General features: G+C 39.4%; 1 pseudogene; it reads right to left on the bottom strand.

Annotated features, from left to right (window-relative positions):
* Positions 1-1,970: 1,970 nt before the first annotated feature.
* LOC115256068 (uncharacterized) lies at positions 1,971-2,612 on the bottom strand (annotated as a pseudogene).
* Between the last annotated feature and the right edge of the window lie 6,597 nt (positions 2,613-9,209).

The following is a 9,209-nucleotide window of genomic DNA, read 5'->3' as shown; positions in this document are numbered from 1 at the left end:
ATTAAAAATCTGGAGGATCTGCAGCGCAAATATTGTGGGGATTTTTTTCCAGGTCCTATTGATCGGTGGAGTCAACGTGGCATCAAACCATTGCCATAAACTACGAACTACCGTTAATTGGAATCCATATGTTCTGCATGTTGCAATAAGCATTCGTTGAAGCTCGAAACCATTTACATTTCAACCTAAAATAGAATAAAAATGTTATGAAATATAGCAAACTCTCCATTTTCACGAACGCTGCAAAACTTGCCCATGTTTGTGTTTGAAAAATAACACGCAAATCACCCTTGGTAACAGTGCGATGGTCCACTGCACGAAGTTATGCTGGCCTGCTTACTCTCACAGAAAATTTGACGTTTGAGCGGTGCCGACACCGCTCAAACGTCAAATTTCGTGTGAGAGTAAGCAGGGCAGTATAAATTCGTGCAGTAATCCATGTAGGGGCAGTGGGCAGTGGGCGGGCTCTGAATAGCACAACAACTGACTGTATGACGTCAAGCGTTGTCAAGATTCTACGGGTTGCTATGAAAAATAAAAAACAGCGCACTAACACAAGCAAAGTACTGTGTATTACACAAAATGATCTCTTCACCTTACTTACATCACATTGTAAAACTATAACAAACCCATATATTGTACCCAGATCAATGTGAAGAACTTTTAAAATATTGTTTGCCATTATTTGTTTTTGCTCATCTTCATATGCATACCCTGCAAAACATACCCAATGTTTTAGAGTTGACTGGATCCAAATATAATGCCACTAAATTGGTAATTTTTCTACAAATTAGTACGTAGGGGGATTAGGGGCATAATGGACACCCGGGGCGAAATGGACACCCCTGTTTTTGCCGAAACCGTTGGCTTTTATGTAAAACTTTAAATGCATAAGTGGAAAGGAACAAGTCATTGTTCTATTTATCAAAAGTACCATTTCTGGACGAACATTTGAAAAGGGCCTATCTGCTTTTTGTAAACAAACATGTTTTTGTCTCTGTAGGGCCCATCTGCATCCACCCACGCACATCAACACCCTTAACAGATAGCTTGAAGAACACTCTTTCTGATAAGGGTGTTGACGTGCGTGGGTGGATGCAGATGGGCCCTACAGAGACAAAAACATGTTTGTTTACGCAAAGCAGATAGGCCCTTTTCAAATGTTCGTCCAGATTTATATTCCTTTAAAATAACCAAAATATCATTGAAATTGAAGTATGTTTTTCATATGGTGGATTTCTTATAATTTCGAAGCAGCAGCAAACAAGGTATTACGAGTGATTGAGTGTGTCCACCATACAAACTAGTGAATTTTTAGCTTATCTACATGTATTCGCAGATTTAGCAATGGATGCAGTATTACATTTTTGATCAGAACTTACTCAAAATAGCAATTTCAATGTTGTAGTCTATTCGGGGCAAAATGAACACTGGCAATTATGAATGGATGTACGCGCGTTGCATACTGTTAGGCGTTTTAGAGAGTTTGAAAAAAATCAATCCGATTGTTTTAGCCTAAAATTTATTTAATTAATTTTGAAGTTATGTAAACTCGTCTAAGATGGAGTATTATATCTGTGGTATTGATCTCCGTTGGCAAATTACTTAACTGGTCGATATTCTCAAAGATACAGCATCAAATATGCAGGGGTGTCCATTATGCCCCGATGGGTGTCCATTTCGCCCCGTACCTTTCCTGCCAGCCCCAAAAAACACACGGCTTTCAATTCATTATTTCTTCACAATAATGACATTCTACCAGCTGTAAATGATTGAAATACGTAGGGAACAAGTTGAAGTTGTAAGCCAACTGATAATATGTTAAGTTTTTGTCAGTTATACAGGTCTAACATGCTCATATGCTTAGGGTGTCCATTATGCCCCTAATACCCCTACTGGTCATCATCTATCATATTTTTTTACTATGTATATGTATAAATTCACCTTCACAGACGATTTTTTCATTTCTGTCAATTGCAATTGTTACTCCTTTTGCGTTGATTATTTTTGAATATGAGTGCTTCTTTTCTCTTATCCATAGTAAATTTTGAATGTTCTGAAAGTCTGTTTCAGAATTGCTGAAGTGGGAATGGCACCTTTTTCACATAATGCAACATAGTCTGCATGTAATTTTCGAAGGGAAATGCTGGAAAATTGTCTAGGGGTCCGTGTAACAAACAGTAGTCTGAAATATGTGCTAACACATGGTCATTGTTTTTTCACCATACAAATTCATAAAGTCTCTTGCAAAAGCTTCAATTATGTTTTTTTGCTGTTTGATTCATGATGCGATAAAGTATAGGATGGCATAAAATTCGTATTGCACAGTGCAATTTAAGGAAATGTATATGAAACTATTCATCTGTGACGTCAACGAAAATAAAAGGACCCAGATAAAGTAAAATCAAACGCAATTCAGTAGCTTTAAACCCTTTAATACCTGTAAGTGGTCTAGGCTTTCGAGCAAAATCCCTTTCAATTTGCTTTTCAACTGCTAGTATTCTATTGTCAATCGCTTATTTTGTGCATTTCGATTTGGCTAAATGGATCGTCGCTGTTTTTAACCACATTTTCAGTAATGAACGAAACACCCCAAGAAGAACGTTATGCATATAATCGATAGGAACATTTGTGATACACCGAATGCCAATAGATGCAAGTGAAGGCAGCCTGTCTGTTCTCAAGTGGTGTCCATCTGACAAATGGTCGGCGTTAAGTCAGAGAGGACCATGTGTCTTTTACCAAATTTGTAGAGAAACGACTTTCAAGTTTGCAACTCTATAAATTTTGAGTTTTTCAACAAATGTTCTTGAGTTTTTACCATAAACCATGATAACTATTCATCAAAGCATCGCTCTGTATTGATCGCGAAAAAACGTAAAATAAAGCTTGAAACCGAGAAATTGCTAAGTAATTGATTGTACTTAGTCCACTGTGACTGAACAATTTTTGGAAAATCTACAACCAACTACAGTTCGCACTCAAGTTTTTACATATTTGATGAAAAAATAATGCACAAGGACTTGAACATGAGTAGGCCGTGCGCGCGGTTGTGTGTTAGAAAATTTCTGTCACGGCTTTTTTCCGTTTTTGTGGAATTTCAATTTGAACCTAATACAGATTTTGCCAATGTCACCCGTTTTACATAATTTGTGAAGATTGTGCAGTGCTTAATGAATAAGAAATCGAAAATCGAATTGTGTACAGTAAAAAAACATCCGGAAGTTACGAGGGACATTCAAACGCAGTTGCTCAATCGTCGGATATGTGCCCCCTGGCTGTCTACGGCAGATTTTCAAGGATACAAGGCAACTTATAGAATTGGTTCGTCCGAAATACGCCATATATTCACCAAGCCGGATTCCCAGCGGTGCATGAACTCGGACTGCAGGTTACTCATGGCCGTTGTTCGGCTTTTTCCAATAGTCAAATAGCACCCGGATAACGCGTTTTTATGGTGAGATTAAACAATCCCAATACTTGCTACTAATTTTTACTCTTCCAGCGGTAATCAGGTAAATGAAAATTGTAAAATATTAATTTAAAATAACTGGTAGTACGCTTTTTCGTCATGGAAAGCATCCCATCGAATCCCATCCAAATTCCAACTCCAGATATCTATGAAGTGGGCCAAGTTCTTGGACATATTCTGAGTAGATATCTAATCAACATTTCCTCCCCATCCCCGCTGATCGTAAGGACCTGGCCAGGTGTCGAACAAAGAGGTCGTTCAATGAAAGGTCTGTCAAGTCCCAGGCAGCTTTTCTGACGCATTTAACGTCTCTATCGACAGCCACCCCAGGATGTGTGCGGTCGGCTATGCTATGCTATGCTATGCTATGCTATGCTATTTGATGAAAAAATAATGCACAAGTAGGACCGCAGTTAATAGAAGTGGTGTATAATGTGAGCAGGAAGTTTGAAATTTGATATTTCTGTTATTACATTGTTGATTACCATTTTCAATTGTTATGGTCAGTCAGAGTGGACCAAGTACAACAGTTCAATATCACATGAAGGGTAGTCAATTAATGAGCTATTTAGGAATTCTTAACTTGAACATTTAATAGCTAACAATATTTGAACGTATTTTCATAGTTCAGAACGTTTTTGAAATATTGTAGCTACACAGTTCATAATAATTTATACAGAGGACTGGTGTTTTTTTTTCAAAAATTCGTTCAGACAGAGTGAACCAAGTACACAATTCTTAAATAACCGGTAAAATCAATTTTTTCATGAAACGGGTACTGGTACATTTGAATATGATGCCCAACAGCTATGCTTCTCATCTTCCATCATTTAGGGACGAATGACCTTCGGGTTAAAGTCCCTCGAACCCAACAAAAGAAAAAGAAGTCATCTTCCATCATTCTTTATTGATCCCTCGAGGGGATCACATAGAAGGAGAGCTAGCCAGTTTCTCCGTTTGCGTTTCCCATCAGTATATTTTGGCAAGCAGAGCGCGGTGGTTGTCGGCTGTTACGCTCTCCTTCGTATCTTTGTACGCGGCGCCAGTGGAGCAATCAGCCAGTTCAAACTGGTGCGCGGCAACAACGAGGGCTTTCTTTTGCCCCGAGTTTGCGCAGCATCGCCATCGCAAAACCCCCATCGAAGTCAACGCCACCGATGCCGTTCTGGATTTGGTTGGCATAGCTACCGAGTTTCACCTCATGCAACAATTGAACGATTATTGTACAAAAAATATAATTAAACAGCCTTTCTAAGGGCTTCAAAAATGTTCCTCACAAAAGTGAATCGAATAATTTTCTTAGACGACGCGTCGGGTCACAAATATGTCAAAACCGACAAAGTCTTAAAACCGTAGCATAAACTTTGCAAACGGAATAGTGGAAATATATTAGATTGTTGTAGCATCCTTTAAATTTCCCAGCCAAATTGTAATTTGTGTTGTGTCCGCAAAAATTAAACATTTCTATGCCCATTTTTGCCACACAATCTAGAAGAAAACTGTATGATATCTAGAAATTCTTAGTTATATAATTACATATTGGTAATTCCAGTCCACCAATTAGCAAAAGCTTAATGATTTGCATTTTTGAATGATCTGTTGGGTTGCATCTGTTTAAATTCTTATAAAATGAACGGTTACCAAGACAATTCTGTTACAGGTAAAGATTTTTAAATTGTTTTGAAAAATTCGTTTATGGAAACATTTTAAAACCAACTACTACGCGGATCAAGTCAGAGTTCATAAGGAATAAATCGGATCGAAAATAATGATAAATAATAAACTCCACTATCAATCAAACTAAACCAAACCAAAATTTCACATCACAGTCTTTATCAATGTTAAAACAGCATTCAATAATCGAAACTAATGCATAAACGGACGTTATTCAACGTCAGACTTGCGGTCGTGTCTAGTATACAACCCCTCCAACTTTTCTGAGTTACACCCCTATATGTTGCCGAAGGACGTTATTCAACGTCAAAATTTCCCGTATAGGTAATATGTAATGAAATTTCTCGCAAGCCCACACTAATGCCAATGCTTCTCGTTCAGTTTGTGCATAGGGTAAAAGCCCCCTTCTTCGGCCTAGTACCTATATTCATCTCATTTTGTCTCAAGGACTAGAGATGTGCGCCGTCGAGATTTATTACTTCACGCCGCCGGATGTTTTGATTTTCTAGCACGCCGCCAGCTTAAAACTCATCACGCCGCCGAACTTAGAATTTCCCCAATAATCTTCAGAAAATAATCGATTTAAGTTTAAACGCTCCCAAAATGAATGCATGTCATTCATTGCCGAATAAACAAAATATTTCGTTCAATGATCCTGTTGAGATTTTAGTTACTTTTTAGTCACTTATATATCATCATATAAAAATCCTAGCAAATATCATATTCTTCACACAAGGTGTATAAAGCATGCAATGACAGCATGCATGCTTTTCCCCGCGTGGCGTCATAACGACGTTCGTTTATAATTGAGGGGGTTAGAAGCAAAGGGGTGTAAGTGACAAAAACCCACTTTCGAGTAAATGAGGTTTAAAATTTTTCGTCAATTTTTCATTACATACATACAAAATGTGAGGAATTTCAAAATCAACCCAATTTTCTCCGATGTAATGAAATCTGAAGAATTCAGGTTCTTATAATTCAATTCATGCCATAACTTAAGAATTATTTAGGCAGCATCCATTTATTACGTAACGCTAAAATTTATATTTTTGCGACCCCCCCTCCCCCTCCGTAACGCTTTTTTGTATGGAAATCCAAAATTTTTTGTATGGGCCGTAACGCTTGGCCATACTACCCCCCTCCCCCAAGAGCGTTACGTAATTTGTGGACTGCGCCTTATGGTTTTTTTTTTATTTATTATGGAACGTTTAATTGTCTGCCGCACTATATACGAGTGCGCAATTACAAGTTACTACACTAAAACCTCAATTTATGCACATGGCTGGGGGTGCATAAATTAAAAAAGGCATAAAATGAGGGAAATTTGTGCATAAAAAAAGCGCTTCCGTAACGCCTCTGAATCCCGCCGAAAATGCTCTGAAACTTCCTGAAATGGCTCCAAAATTCCCCTTAAACCGCCTCGTACCCCATGTAACGCACCTGCGACGCTCCGAAACCCCCGAAAACGCCTCCATAAGGCCTCTGAATCCCGCCAAAAATGCTCTGAAACTTCCTGAAATGCCTCCAAAATCCCTCTAAAATCCCCTCGGACCCAATGTAACGCATCTGAACCCCCACTTGCACCCGTTTAACGCACGTGAGATCCTCGGAAACCCCCGAAAACGTACCAGTAACGCCTCCAAACCCCGTCGAAAATCCTCTGAAACTCTCTGCAATGCTTTCGAAAACCCCCTCAGACCCCCGAAAACCCCCCGGAGATCTCCTGGTACCTCGCGGAAACCCCTGGGAACCCCGTGAAACTCCCCTGTGACTTCCATTTGCTCACCCTTATAAACACCCTTTAGCCGCCGTTGCAATAGTTACCGTCATTATTAAATATTCTTATGCACAATATTGGTTCTGAGTAGCTTTCCCTTAATTTATGCAGGTCATAAAAAAGGTGCATCAATTAAAAAGTGCATTAAAATAACATGCATAAATTGAGGTTTTAGTGTATTTACATTCTCATATGCAAAGTATAGTTTGTTAAAATGTTTCGCTATATAAGATGTAAAAGAGCGAAATATTGAATTCTCATTTTTAACGCCGCCGCCGCCGACGACCAAAAATGATGTTTTAACCGCGGCGCACATCTCTGCCGAAGCACCAAAGCAAGCATCACAGCGGTGCCAGACATCAAGAAACAAGTAGTTAATTGAATGAGATTTGGTCACTACAAATACGATGTTTTTTCAATCAGAATATGGTCGTTTCTTGGTTTAACATCTTGGTAATCGAACTTCTACGCAAATCGATCAATAATTTCATTTTCCGACGCCATTTCTTTCAAAATATTTGGTTTGGTTTTCATCTAAATATGCTGCTACCGCTCAAGCTTTACGAACTATCATCCAGTTCGGCAGCACTGATTTGCCAATCAGCTGTGAATGTATGCGAGTGCAAAACGTGGGGAGCGAGCATAGACGATTCGTCGCGCCGCACATTGTTGTGACTTCTCCTTTGCGAGAGAGAAAAACAATCACAATGAAACTGTCACCTGCTAGGGAAAGGGAGTGCGTTAGTGGGTGAGTGCAGAATGCTCTACGATGAGAAAATGTGAGAGTGGTTGTGGATTTGCTGTAAATACTGTTGAGATGAATAAGGGGCCACCCGGTGGACCGCGATGAGATGAAAATTTTACGGTGTGCTGAAGATAGGTGCGAGTGGCTCGCGATTTGTGATCGCAATTAAATCAAATATTGAAGGTAAATCCCACTCTAGTGCATCGTAAGATCAACAGTGGAAGTGAGCACGTATGTTAAAGGTTTGTATCATTAAGTTTGAAGCGTATACATTGCGCTGTGAGTGATTTTTCATGTTGCACATCCTTAATGAGACTAAGATAGGCACAAATACCCTATTTTTGTTCAGTTGATGTTAATGTCTTTGATGCATAGCTGATTAGGCGGTATTGATCATTTTTCCCTTTTTGTATCAACACGGCTCCCAGACCCACAGGGCTTCCATCGGCAATCACGAACGTTTCATCGTTTACGTCATAAAATCCATTTCAATTCAATAACTACATCTAACTACAATCTATTCAATAACGACATCTTGAGTTGGTCAAACGCCTGTTGGTGGATTGGTTTCCATTCGAAATCTACTCCTTTTCTAGTGAGCTGATTTAGAGGATAAGTGATGGTTGCCATGTTTGGAATGTGTCTATGAACGAAATTAACTAAACCGAGCAGGCTCCGGACGGCTTCTGCAGACTTTGGCGGTTGTAGTTTTTCAATAGCTTCCAATTTCTCTCGCGAAATAGAAATGCCTTGTCCAGAAACGAAATAGAAATGCCCTGAGCAGAAACTCCAGTTCTGTCAGATAACGGGCTGGTATATGTCTAGCCGAAGCCAGATACTGCTCTCTTAATTAAGTCAACGACCGGTTCTAGAACAAATCGCACATCATCCGACGCCCGCCAGTGCCGTGCCACCGTCCAGGTCGCTCCACCGTCCGCGGCATTCTGATCCGTTCCGCCGTCCACGTAGTTGGATCCGAGGAGCTTCCAGATTTAATGAATCCGCCGATCGTGAGGAAACTTCATTTCACTCAGACATCACTCAATGCTGATTGAAATGTCAACTTGAGACTGCGGCCACGTCAACAGTACATATACTGCTGCCTTGTGTAAAACTTCCATCTCCGGTTTTTACTCCTATTTTCAATAGCTAATTTAATAGTTTACTAGGTTTATTAGTTGTAGATTTATTTATCACATCATGTTAAATGTAAAGTTAGGTTAAACACACTTCCTTAAAAGAGAACAACTTCTCACTGGGAGTGTTACTATTTGTACATATTGTTGAAAAAATGAGTAGGTTTTATGCCTCTGGGAGAAGAGTTCTATGAATTTATGCACGTGTTTACCCGTTTAACTTTTGAGCGGTGCCATACTGTCTGGATGACCATTGAAATGATCTCATTTTCTGCAAGCAAGGCACCGTTCAAACGCAAAATAATAAGCTCGTGCAGGGGTTCATTTGAGCACACTCCCGCTGGCTTTTCCCTACTCCAAAAATAAGAAAAGAAATAAAAGAAATCAATTTCTCGTACATGCGAG

This window comes from Aedes albopictus, chromosome 2, assembly GCF_035046485.1.
Source record: "Aedes albopictus strain Foshan chromosome 2, AalbF5, whole genome shotgun sequence".
Classification (NCBI taxonomy): Eukaryota; Metazoa; Arthropoda; class Insecta; order Diptera; family Culicidae; genus Aedes; species Aedes albopictus.
Note: the sequence above shows the minus strand (reverse complement) of the source record. Positions and strands in the feature narration are given on the sequence as shown.